We start from the raw sequence: 13,618 nt of genomic DNA on the forward strand, positions 1-13,618 counted from the left end.
TGTGTGTTTCCTCAACTGAGAAGCAGGTGCCCGCAGAACCGTTTTATGATCATTTAAATGCAGGAAGCTTAGTATTGCAGTAAAAACATGAACTATTGCAGTACATCTGTTCAGAGTTGAGCATTGTGTGCATCTTTAACAGAACTTTTCATGGTTTTATTAGTGATAAATTGCTGCAGTGATGATGTATTTGCGTAGGCCAACCCAGAAGTTGGCACCACCCTGGTTCCCTCGACAAAAACCCAATAGGATTTTTCCATTGGCTTTCGGATTATTGCAGAAAATGAGCTCTGTGTCCAACAAACGTTTGATACCATTGAAGGCAACTTTCTGAAGCATGAAGCATAAGCATTCCTGTTTTTCGCGCACTTTATTTCATGCCAAAACAAACAAACGCAAAGGTTTGTTATTGATATTATTTTATGCCTCAGAATAAAACATGAAAATATCTTTAACAGAGAACGTAATTCAGCCATTTAACCAAAAAGGATTTTTAAGAAACCTGTTGACTTCAGGGTGATGGAACCGGAAGTGCTATAAGCTATAAGCTTTGGCGTACAAAAATATGTCATGCCTACAGCTCTCTAGCGTAATGTCATCTGACAGATCTGTGTCAGATTCATCAATAATAACTCCCTAATTTAGACAGCAGGTGAACGGTCCAGAAATGTTAATCACTAGTTTGAAGTTAGCCTTGATTTGTGAGTTCAGTAATGCTGCCAGGATGCTTTCTAATGCGCCTTCAAATCACCTTCACTTAAATACTCAAAAATGGACGATGCTGTGTAAAATGTAGTGTAGCGTGGTGCACAGACTGACGCAGGGTTAATTGTAACACACATGGTTTAACCCTCTGGGGTCCGAGGTAATTTTGGGGCCCTTGAAATGTTTTGACATGCCCTTACTTTTGTGCTTCTCTGCTACTTATAACGCACTATTGGCAAACGTAATTATTTTCTGTTCAACACAAATTGGGCTACAATAATATGTGAAAAAGATGTACATTATTTAGAAAAAAAATATGCGTGGTTTGTACGTTTCTGGAAAAAAACATGTAGCTGAAATAAGGCCATAAAACTCATACTGAATAGTTCTGCACAAGTCTTTGGAGTAACAAGTTGTGTAGCCTGGAATTTTTACTTTAAAATGATGTGAAAATTATTCCACTTACTCCTTCACAGAAAACAATATATTGATTAAAATTTTTAAAGACGTGTTTTGTGATTGAAAGCCTTTGTGCGGGGGAGTGACAATGGCCATTAATATTCCATATTTGCACACATGCTAGCAAAACCAAATTTATGATATTTACTAGTTGCCATATCAACACTACACACAGGAAAAAAGTTTGCCAAAATTCCCAAATCTTTTGAAGATGTTGTTGAATTAATTACCATTTAATACTAACTGGTAGTTGCATCGATAGAGAACGCTGTAACACTGCAATACATGCCCTGCTGTTAAACTATGCTATTCTATAACATTAATTTACTTCTTTTATTAATAAAACCAAAAGTAACAGGTAAATAATGATTGACAGTCAATGTTTAATGTTCTGAATGTATTATTTCAAGAATTGTAAAGCATTTTGGCTTATGTTTGTGTTTGTGTTGAGTGTGTAAGGATGGGAGTGAATGTATGTGATTTCTGAACTTTTGCTCACATACAGTGCATTGCATAGCCTATGCTACAATGTGTTCATTGTCAAACTCCGAAACAAGATTATTTTTAATTATTCAAAACACGTTATAATTGGATCAGATTACATGTATGCTGCCGTATGGTCATGTTACGATGTGTCCCTCACGTAATATTGTTTTGGGGTAAATAATGGAAAACATATACACTATATTTTTGTATTAGACAAGTGTGAGATTAATGTGGATAAAAAAATGTATACTCTGAACCCTACGTGGATTTACACAAACTGAGAAAATCCAAAGGTGTTAGGTTGTGCCCTGAATCCCCCGATACCAAAGTGTAACTTATGTTTATCTCTTTTAATGAGCAAACACTTCTTTTCTGAAGACAAAATTCAACTTTGTACAGTAGGTGAATTTTAATAAAGTCTGTAAAACAACACCCATCTTGTTATATCACTTGCTAGACAAACAGACTTATTTTTTTACCTCCATTCTGAAATGTGTTTTATACGAGGTGGTATTTTGTGAAGAGTTCAGAAAGCGCCTTTTCATCTATTTATGTCAATCAAGTATATACAGACTACATATTGTATGAAGTACCAAACTTGTGAAATACAGATAATTATACCCTTGCCTGAAAGACGAGAATGGTGTGAAGTAAGCTTAACAAAATATTTTCAACATTCATAGACAGATTTTTTTTTTTTGTTTTTTTTTTTTTTTTTTTTTTTTTTACAGTGCAACATGCACCTCAGGCACCATCAGTTCTGACTAGAATTGGTTGGTGAAGGGGATCATTACTGGATACCATTGCATTGGTCCTCTTTGCACTGTTTAAATCAGCAGAATGCCTCCTGACTAAATCTGGCATCTGTCAGCGCCCATCAGAGCCTTCATGTATGACTGTGCACTAACAACCACATCAGTGCCACGGTGTAGGTAGATCCACGGGGCCCTGAGAAGCTCATCACCTGAGTTTGGCTTTGCTTCAACTGAGACGATTCAAAGGCACTGCTAGCCGCTGATGAGAGGAGAGTTAAAAAATAGAGTTTTCCCTTGAAGGCATGCCTCCTCTAACCAGCTCAGGAATGTTACGTTCAATCCAAAACACCGGTTAGGAGCTACATGTACCTACATCATGTGGTGGATTGCTATTAATATGGACTTTCAAGGCATATTAGAGGCTTGGAGCTACCAGAAGACACCAATATTGAGAGAAACTAGCTGCTAGAAGATAGCAGATTTGCCTTTAACAGGTAGAAAATTAAACCAAAGCCCTCTTTCCTATCAATCTGAAGTAGCGGTTAATAGTTAGCTGCTGTTTGCTAGCTGGATACATATGTACCAAAATCTTGCTGATGAGCACCCTTCCATTACATTGGTTAAAGAAAAGTTGAAGGAATGAATTTAAATTAGTCTTATCACATTTTTTTGCTGTTTTATCATATAATACAATACATTCGCAACTCTATACATAACGCATACATTATCGTGTTAACATATGAATTGTATCCTGAATTTTTTGGAAATATACAGGAATGTAAACACCTCAATCGCCATATTGCTCCTCTGACCAAAGCGTGCATTTGCTGTGACATACATGAATGACGTGAAAAATACCTGTAATAATACAGAACACAACATGTAGAACACGACGGCAGAATAGGCAAGCTAAATACTATCACATTTCTATGGCTTCAAAGACGCATGGAATACAACCATACAGTGAGTGTTTTGCATGCGACGTAATCAGTTAAAACAGTGACCAGTAACGCAACTGCTCTTTCTGAGTCCATTATTTGTCTTGTGCAGTGAAAAAATAACAACTACAATTCTTAGCGAATAGTAGAATTAATGGAAATTGCATGCAAACGGGAGTATAGAGCTTTGCTCTTGCCATATTTACATGGACATCAGTAATCTAATTACTGAGTTGCTTTTAGAATATTTCTTTCATGTTCCTGTTTTATATGTTATAGTACATAGATAGATTAATGGCACACGTTGTTATTTCACCATTTGACACCATGCGTCTTCCCCTCCAGAATTTCACATATAAACATATAGTTGGTGCTTGTTATGATGCCATATACAGATTTGGGTGTTTCATTTTTAATTTACTGAAAGCTTCAAGTTCTGTTAATTATTTGTCATGCTGTGCAAACAGATGATGGCGTTGTAGAAGCCATGCTTTGAAACTTTGTCTGTATCGTAAAGGTGACTTGGCTTATTTTAAATCATTTAAGTCATCTTTAGTCTTGCTCTGAAGGATTTTTTAGGCCTCCTCTGTGACAACCGCTGACATAAAATGACAATTGAGACATCCTGTCCTGCTGTAGACTTCACGGACTATGAATCCACATCATTTATTTGGGACAGGGCCACAGAATCTATTGCTCCCGGTCAGCAGCTGTCTTACTGAAAGAGAACCATGTATGTATATTTTGTAATTGAGTATGTTAGGCTGGAGTGGAGTGCACAGCATGCGCCTTTGGAGAATTCACAGCCTGCTTTCTCTGCAAGACCTACAGCATACCGGGCATCAGGGGTGAACAGAGGAAATAAGACGTTAGACCCTTCATAGTGGCATAGTTAATAGAGTACTAGACGTCTGAGCAACTGAAGTCTGAGTTTTATATGCTGAGAGACATAATAAACACATACATATATAAATGTTTACATGACTTATTTTGTCACATAGATCACTGTTTGATATTAGAACAGCATCATTCAAAAGTGTGGTGTATGTATGATTAAAAAAACTCAATGTCATATATTAAAATTGTGACATTATTATTGTTTGTATTTATAATGCTGCCAAATGACTTTATTACTAAATCTTTTGAATGTTATTTTCTTATATTTGGTCTAGTCTAGTTTAGTTTTTAAATTCAAATTTTATATATTTTTTAAATATTTTTGCTAAGAGTGCATTTGCTCACAAATACAGTATGTGAAATAGTATTACAATATAGCATGTACAAATAGCAGAATAATCAAGAAAACTATAGTCCATGTCTGTCATAAACAACGAAGATAATACTATTTTATTTCCTTAAATTAAAGATACCATCTTGTGAAGAAAAAAAAAAGAAAAGTGAAAGTGAAAAGTGAAACATCCCTTTCAGTTGTGATTCTATAGAAACAGATTTTATATTTACATCACGAAGGCAAAATCACACAGATAACCACGCAAGGTCACTTGAGGATCATCTGTTAAAACAGGCCCGTGAAAATAGTTTTTAGAAAGTGTTTGCTGTTCAGGACCATCGGCAGACCATGAAGATTAGAGCTGGCCACATGAATAAGCATTTTGCTTATCTAAAAAAAGCCTGTTTTTTCCCTGTAGTGGCACAATAATAGTCAGCTGTTTCATCTATTCACATGGTATCTCTAGCTTCAAAGCACATGTCTTAGACAAAAATAATAGCTTTGCTGCTTTTCTGTTAATTATAGAAGCTCTGCAGCCTCAGCATCTTCACATATGCATGTCCTAATGCCGGCGGATCAGAGGACCTCTTTTTCTCTCCTGGATTTTCAATGGCTCTTTTCGTCATCCATAATATATGGTAAGTTCTTCAGTGTTCAGATGCAGGTTCTCACTACAACATGATCACAGTAAACTTGCACAATATTATTTCATAAATAATTTAGTTTGAAGCATAAAAGCAGGCTCAAGGATATAAACAACCGTCTCTCCCACATATAGATGTTATGCATATTGCAGTAGACATATACTAAAACTCTGACTGGCTCTCCTTTAGTAAAATACAGCAACGTGTATACCTCTAGTTATTGCTTTGTGTACTTGGCCCAGACGAACAAATACAAACACAGCAGCAAACGTTGCCATCAAATGTTCTAAAGGCTGATACGTGACATGTTTTAGCAAATAAGAGTCTTGCCGAAGCAGATATAAAACATGAGAAACCCGGAGCCCTCTCTGCGCTCGCTCACTGTAAAAATATTGGGGGTGTTAGATGCTGCTGCAAACACATCAGAGCCGTTTTTACAGTATTCAAACATACCAGATCTCACGCATGAGCGAGCAGCTGAGAAAGGCGAGAAGGGTAGTCATTTCTCTCCAAAACACCACATCTGGCAATATGGAATAATTGGTTGTTTGGGTTGGTTGTAAAGGGTCATTGGCAGATCAGAATGATAAGTTACACCTGCTGGGGAGAGCTGGCTGAAGTGTGGCTCACTTTACACTTGTCATTAACGTGTGCTTTGTAACCAAACGGTGTCTTTGTATTTGCATATTTAATCATGCAAAACACGCCAAACGGAAAACGGTAATTGTGTATGGGCAAACGTAATATTTCCCACCATTTGCCAGTGTTGATGGATAATTAAGAATGCTTTCTGGGATTTTAACAGATTTAAAAGTAAGGTACATCTGCTATATTGTGGTCAATTCTTGTCCAAGGGAGAGAAGTGAGCGAGCATTTGGGGAGAAAAACAAGAGATGCCAAGTGCAGTCCAGTGGAAAAATTCATAGGATTTTGTTTATAACATTGAATGACCAGATCACAAAACCACAGTGCTGCTGTTGTTGTTTTTTTTTCCTCGATGCTAGAGCGTAATACAAGGAACAGAAAAATCCAAGAACCTACAACACAGCAAGTGATACAAGACTTAAAAAGCTCTTAACCTTGAAGTTATCTTTTGAGGCTCATTGGGAATACATGTCTCTTTCTATTTCTGCGAAACTCTTTAAGTATATATCTATACATAATAATCACAGCAGTCGAAATGAACACTAAAACCCAACGACTGTTTCAACAAGCAAGATGATAACGGGCAGAATCAGATTAGCGATTAATAATAATATGCTATGAGCTCGAAGCACTTTTATTTGTAAAGTCATGTATCGTGGTGTTTACAACACATAACTGGTTCAACATCCTTTTCTTTTCTGACAAGATTGCACTTGTGATGTGTAGCGTTTGAGTACGAGTCCTGTGAAACATGGGTCATGACACTCCATACAAGAGCTCAGAGCGTCTTAGAAGGAAGCTAAAACACAATCATGGTTATTTCAGCAAATGCATTTTTTATCCCACATTTGATTTTGGTAAATATTATATTTCATAAATTGTGGATATTGAATTTGAGAACACATAAGGTAGCACGCAGTCTGTTCGTATGGTCTCATAAAAGTATGTACCTTTGTGCACTTTTTTGTGCAACAGTTTTTATGTGCCTTACTGCACCTTTCACCACAATTTCAAAGAGAAATATCCACTGAGGAACTTCAATACAGGAACCCTGGCACATTTTTATTACATTGATATAGGTACATTTTGCTTAGTTTTTATTACGTTACTTTAAGTATATAATGCGGCGGTTCAGTGGGACTGTCACTAAAAGTTAACGCTCTATCATATTGGAAATATGCTCTATAACGAATTCAACCCTAAATCTACCCTAAAGTATTAACAAGTACAAAAATGCTATAAAAAACGCAACCTTGCCGTTTCAGCTTCCTTTTACACAGTTTTGAACCGCTTTGTCAAACCGTAGTCACACAGGATTCGAACTGGAGCTCCTCGTCTCTCAAGTACATCTCCGTACTCCATGAGTTACCGAACAAACCCACTTTCTATGAAAACCCACAGATAGATATGAAGCTGGTTATGTGTGATGCTAACTTTCAAAAGCATCGGTTTTAAAATATCCCATTAATATTGTTTTAAAGTCATAACATGATATTCTTCAAGTAATTGTGTGAAAAATTAGGCTTTAATAATTAAAACTCTGTATATTTGTGTGAAAAAGAATACAAGGTGTGAAACAAGGATGAAACACACTTGATGTTATGTCTTCTATGTCTTCTATGTCTAATAGGCAGCTTTAGATATTCCTCAGATGAAGTCGCTTAGATGTAGTCCCACTGCGAGTCAAAAGTCCATCTTTTCTCGGGAGGTCAGCGCGAAGAGAATGCACCCCGTGATTTATCCTCCCTAATCCACCCCAACATTTCTCAGCTGTCACCTGTAACCTGACTCAATACCTGTGAGTGATTGGCTCAGACAAGGTCAGTTCTTTTAGATACTGCATCATGGCTCTCTTCAGCACAGCACAGCACGCTGATTTCACAGGAAGCTTCAATCAACTAACAAGAAGGCAGAGATTATCAAACGATAGGCCCTGCTGGGTCTTCCTCTTGGGCTGCACTTTCTGGCTTTTCACATAAATCTTAACAGCACAATGGAATTTTATAATAAAAAACAGTATACAATGTGCTAAAAACATTTTTTTAGGAGTTAACTAAATGTTGTGCATGTATCACTGTATTACATTTAAAATGTATTGGGGAATCAGGATTAGTAGATCTATATGTACAGAATAAAGCAAGAAAAATAGCACATTACTTTTTAATTTAAGTATCTGCTTTTTCAAATAAGTAACCTTGGTATGAAAGGGCCTTTACAGTTGCCAAAATGTAACTTTTGGTTTTCTGTTGTTAAAAATAAGTAAGCAAGCTAACAAAAAGTAATGTAAAATTAACATAATGATTATTTTCCATAACTTTTTGTAACAAAACCATGTCTGTATGTACATTTTCCAGTCAGAAGTATTGTTTATTATTGTTTGAGTTATTTTTAAATGTTTGTTTTGTTTAGTTTTTTTTATGCTGAACAGTTAATTATGCTATATGCTTATAACTCTTTCACAGAATTATAAAAAAAAGGACTTTGTGTTAACAGTTTTGGTCTGAAAAATGATTTGCAATAATAATAATAAAAAAGTAATACTCTTTGTTAAAACGTGACAGGCAACATGAATGGCACGAGCATATGTTCAATTCCCAGACATCCTACTGATTATGAATATATTACATTTACATTCGAATGCAAGTTGCTTAAGATAAATGCACCTGTTCAGAGAATAATAAATTAAATTCTTTCATGTTTCTTTTAGTTTTTAGTTTATCACTGTATGTGATGTGAACAGACCCCTTGACCCATTTGATCCCACCGGTCACAATGGTCACCATGGAAAAGATTTTCATTTATAAAGCTCTAAAAACCTGACGTGTTAGTGTACTTCCTGTAAATATGGAAGATAAATAAAGAAAGAAAGAACCTCAATTTAATATGTTTGCACCATGAGATGATAATGGCTGCATCAAAGCTTCAAATGAAAGGCTAGTAAAGTATGTTATCATAAATATATGACAACGATTTTTGGCATACATTAACTTTGAGGTGTCTAGTATTAATATATGGATTGACATATAGTTGTAAAATGAATAAAGTGGACTTAGGTATATAATATAAATCTAATTCCGGCAGCATTAATATAAAAATGTGATGATACATGTTACAAAAAATAACAATTTTGAAACAAGTTGGCAGGTGTATTTTTTTACTTTTATCTCTGTATTCATGTCAGTTATATAAGGGTAATGTTTTTGCATAATAGTAGGCTTCAAAGTAACAACAAATAATGTAATGTATAGAATGCAGGAATAAGTTAATTCAGTACACATACATTTAAAATAAACTAATTAAAAAAACAACAACAACATAATTAGATTTTTGTCCAAAGGGTTACTAATCAGTTACTAAGGTACACATCATTTGGATGTTCAATCATGTTGAAAACTTTGAGGACATGTCCAACTGAAATAAAAAAAAAGCCTTTAGTTCTGAGCATTTACAGAATTTAGAGCTTATACTTTTAAATGAACAACCTTTTCTTTTGGTTAATGTGTTTCAGTAACATCCTTTAGGAGGAAGGTTTTTTTTTTCAAGGTGGAGGTGAAATAAAGAATAGTTTAGACACTTATGTCAGGGCATTCTCACTTCCAAAAGAAGTGTACTAGTTGCTAGGATACAGAGAAGGTGGCTGTGGTAAGATCTGAAGTATGATAAAAAGAGATGAATGTCAGAACAAAGCCCCCCAACAGACAAACTAGAGAGAGAGAGAGAGAGCACTGGTTCAGAGCATTTTACTGTACCAGTACTGTATTACAGTGCTAACTTATTTTTTTTCTATATCAGATGTTAGGATGTGACTGGACATCTGGATACAATGGGACATTCTATGAATTTTCTCACTGTATAGTGAAATGTGAAAACAGATTAAGCATTAAAAATTACAAACTACACTTCATTTTGACCTGAATTCTTTTTAAAATAACATGTTTGTAAAATAGTAATAATAATAACATAATGGATGCATACTAATGGTATTAGTACCTCAAAAGGTTAAACCAAAGGATTTATCTTACGGTGTATATTTTAGCAAAAGCACGGGAAGAACATTAAAACTGAATAATAACTCAGATTTAGCCTAAATGAAGCTGTCACTCAGTAGAGCTAGGTAATTTGGGACCAAATGTTGTTTTGTGTTTATTGATGAACATATCATCATTTTTTCCCATAGATTAATGCACAAAATGATTTGGTGTTTTTTTTCTTCTTCTCACAATACCTTTGGTGGCACGGTTGAATGGTTAATCTTGATGAATGTTGTCAACGGAAAATGATGCTAGTTCCTGGGTGTCAGAAAGAAACGGGAACCATTTTTGGTAATTAAAATTAGGTAATGATTTAAAACAACAACTGTGAAGCATAAACAAATCAATTAATTAATTTAAACAAATTAATAAATGAATCAGCCAATACATAAATGAATGAATGAATGAATGAGTAAATAAGTAACATGCATTTGGCGGGTGCTTTTAAATATTGAAGAAGGTTTTCATGTAGGGCTGTGTGATATATTTGTCGATATATATATGTGCATCTCCGTAGATCACTGACAAGCAGAGCCAGCCCAAGGCATAAGCGAACTAAACGGCTGCTTAGGGCCCCGTGGCCACATCGTTTCGTGTCTTTTTTTTGTCTGGGCCCCCAAATAAAATTCTGCTTAGGGCCCCATAAAGGCTTGGATCGGCCCTGCTGACAAGCTATGCGGTATTTCGTTCAGTTTCGCAGGAGATTTATTCGCGGATTATTGCTTAGCTTGGCAGCGATCTACGTCTCTGTGCATTAACTGCCGTTTCTTTTGAAAACAGCTGATGGAGATTTATCCCTAATCAAAGAACCGACTTTACTGACGAGATGCGCACGAATATATCACCCAGCCCTACTGTCACGGATCGGACAGACTGTCATCAACCAACCACAACGATCACAGTCACCTGTCACTCATCCAATCATCCAATCAAGCCACAGTATAAAAGCACCTCACCCTCAATATTCATCCGATCTCGTACATACAAAGACCATTGCTCTGCTATAGCATTTGATACCTGCCTGTTTACTTCCTCCTAGTTCCCCGAGTGTCTCCTGTGTCCCTTCCAGTCCACCGAGTGTTTCCAGTGCCTCGGTCTGCTGCGGCGTCTGCTTCTCCAGTCATCCTGCGAGATACAAAGACTCATTACTCCAAGATCATCCACGGTGAAACTATTATACGGATTGCTCACTTTACCTGAACTTCTCCGGCTTGATTCACATCTGCTCATCGAGTGTTGAAATAAGCAAAAGACTCTCACCTGTTTGAGCCCCTTCTGTTACAAAGGTACACATTTACACCAAACGGGTGCATGTCCGTACCTTAAATATGAGTGCCTTTTGAAATGGTATCAACTCAGTGACCGCTTTTCTAGTAGTATTTAATTCCTAATTTAAAACATGTTATTTAATGGTATCATTGATGCACAAATAAAGTGAATGCGTTTTTTTAAAATCATAATGTTTTCTGATTTTTTTTTTTCCCAATGCAGTGCATTCTGGGATTGCCTTCTCCTTGAAAGGATATATGCTATAATTGGCAGCATAATTAATTTGCCTGCTTTCGGCACAGCCTTCACGTCTGGAGTGCGTCTATGATGCTTTAAAACATTCTTCGTATCTCCCCTAGGCAGCTCAGGTTTTGAAATCTGATTATATCAGTCACCAATGTCATCATGTCCTCTGCTATTTAAAAAAGAAACATCACTTATGATTGATCATCATTACGCTTAGATGGAGGTTGGTTTATTGATGAAATTAAAAGATCTACCCATCCCCTTTTCTGGTACTGTGGCCATCAGATGTATCTTTGTTCCTCCTCTCATTCATGTGTTTTCCAGCAGCATCTAAAAGCTGGATGGAAGTCATTGCTTGCCTAATTTGTTGCTTGGAAATCCGACAAGAAGGCTAATGCCATATGGCATCATTTAGAAATGTGCATTGTATAAACTCAAATCATCGCTCATTAGTGTCAGGGAGATATCTGCACAAAATTCACGATATTATTTATAGACTTAAATAAATAACAGACTCCAAGGGAATCATCTAAAAACACTGAAACATCATCCATGCGTTTTTTTTTTTTTTTTTGTCCTTTTCATTTTGTAAGTGCTAATAGTTTGACAAGCAAATCCATCTGTTTCTTTACCATCTTTCTTTTTAACATCAAGTAATCAGGCGTTTTGTAGAACTAATACAAACTATTACACACGCCACCGTGAACTGACATGTTTGCTGTTGTATCATTAGTTTGTTTTATTCCAGACACGGAGCTATGTTGCCAACATGCTCTTTTCAAACTTACTATATGAATTTGCAGACTCCGAGACGAATGAGCAATGCAAACCCGAGGATTATTTTTCTTTTCTGCTGAATAATTTTCTGTTTCTCAAGCAGGATTCATTAATTCTGAAGTTTTTTTTTTTTTGTTCAGAAGTCAAGGCTTTAATTGCCAGAGTCGTTAAAATTCACAGCCATTAAATCTCAGTGTTTTGGCAGATGTAAAATTGTTCTTTGGTTTTCCCTTGATAAAGATCTACATGTCGATTTTTATCATTTCCATAGATCATGAAACTTTCTCTCCCCGTCTCTCTCTTTTATACACGAAAGCTTGAATTCCTTAAAATACATAATAGATACTGCAATAACAGCTGACGTGTTCAGTGAAGAGAGTACAAAACCCAGTCCTATAAAATGCAGTCTTGTTTTCTCTGGCAACAAGTAATCAGTGAAAGGAGATGCTTAACCTTCAGGATATATAGAACCTTTTGAACCTCAGAGGGTTAAACCGAATGATTTGTCACATTTTGTTATATTCTAGCAAAAAGTAAAGAATAAACAAGTCAAAATATATAACAGGGCTGCAGATTTAACCTAAATGAAGCTGCCACTGAGCAGACTAGCTGGCTAATTTTGTAAATGTTTGTTTTTATCGATGAATACATTATTATATTTCCCACGGATTAATGAACAAAAAATTATTTGATCGTTTTTCTTACAATACCTTTGGTGTCACGGTTGATTGGTTAAGCTTGATGAATGCTGTCAACAGAAAATTATGTTAGTTTTTGAATGTCAGAAAGAAATCTTTTTGGCAATTAAAATTAGTTAATGATTTAAAAAAAAAAAACACCAGCTGTGAACTGTGAACAAGCATAAATAAAATATAGAAAACATTCATTTGGCAGGTGATTTTAATCAAATAAACTCCATTAAAGAGATCCATTTTGGTCAGGTCATGAATTTCTTCAAAATTAACTTTTCTGTTTGTGCTACAGGAAACTTACAGGAGCAGTTTAACAGTAACATAATCATGAAAAAAATGAATGTTCCCAGCTTATGATATCTATCTCACATCCCTTCATAAGTAATAAAGTTTGAATGATTTCACAAGTTTCACAAATCAGTTTTCATTTATAATATATGCTGTATTACATAATTTATACATAGGTTCTGGACAGGCCCTTCCAAAAAAATATATTTATACTGGCACACCAGAAAGACAAAGAGGGCAAAAGTGGTCTTTTTTCTTTCTTTTCCGCCATTGTCACCAAAAACATAAAGTTATGGTGTTATAGTGTTCTCCTGGATTTATCCCATTGAAACATGTCAGTTGATGTATGTTTATATCAGTGTGTTCTTGTCAAAATGTCTCTTTTCTTCTTTCCAAATCTTCAGCGGGAGAATAATATGACAGATGTGACGTTCAAACTGTCATTCCTCTTA

This window comes from Puntigrus tetrazona, chromosome 3, assembly GCF_018831695.1.
Source record: "Puntigrus tetrazona isolate hp1 chromosome 3, ASM1883169v1, whole genome shotgun sequence".
NCBI classification, from domain to species: Eukaryota; Metazoa; Chordata; class Actinopteri; order Cypriniformes; family Cyprinidae; genus Puntigrus; species Puntigrus tetrazona.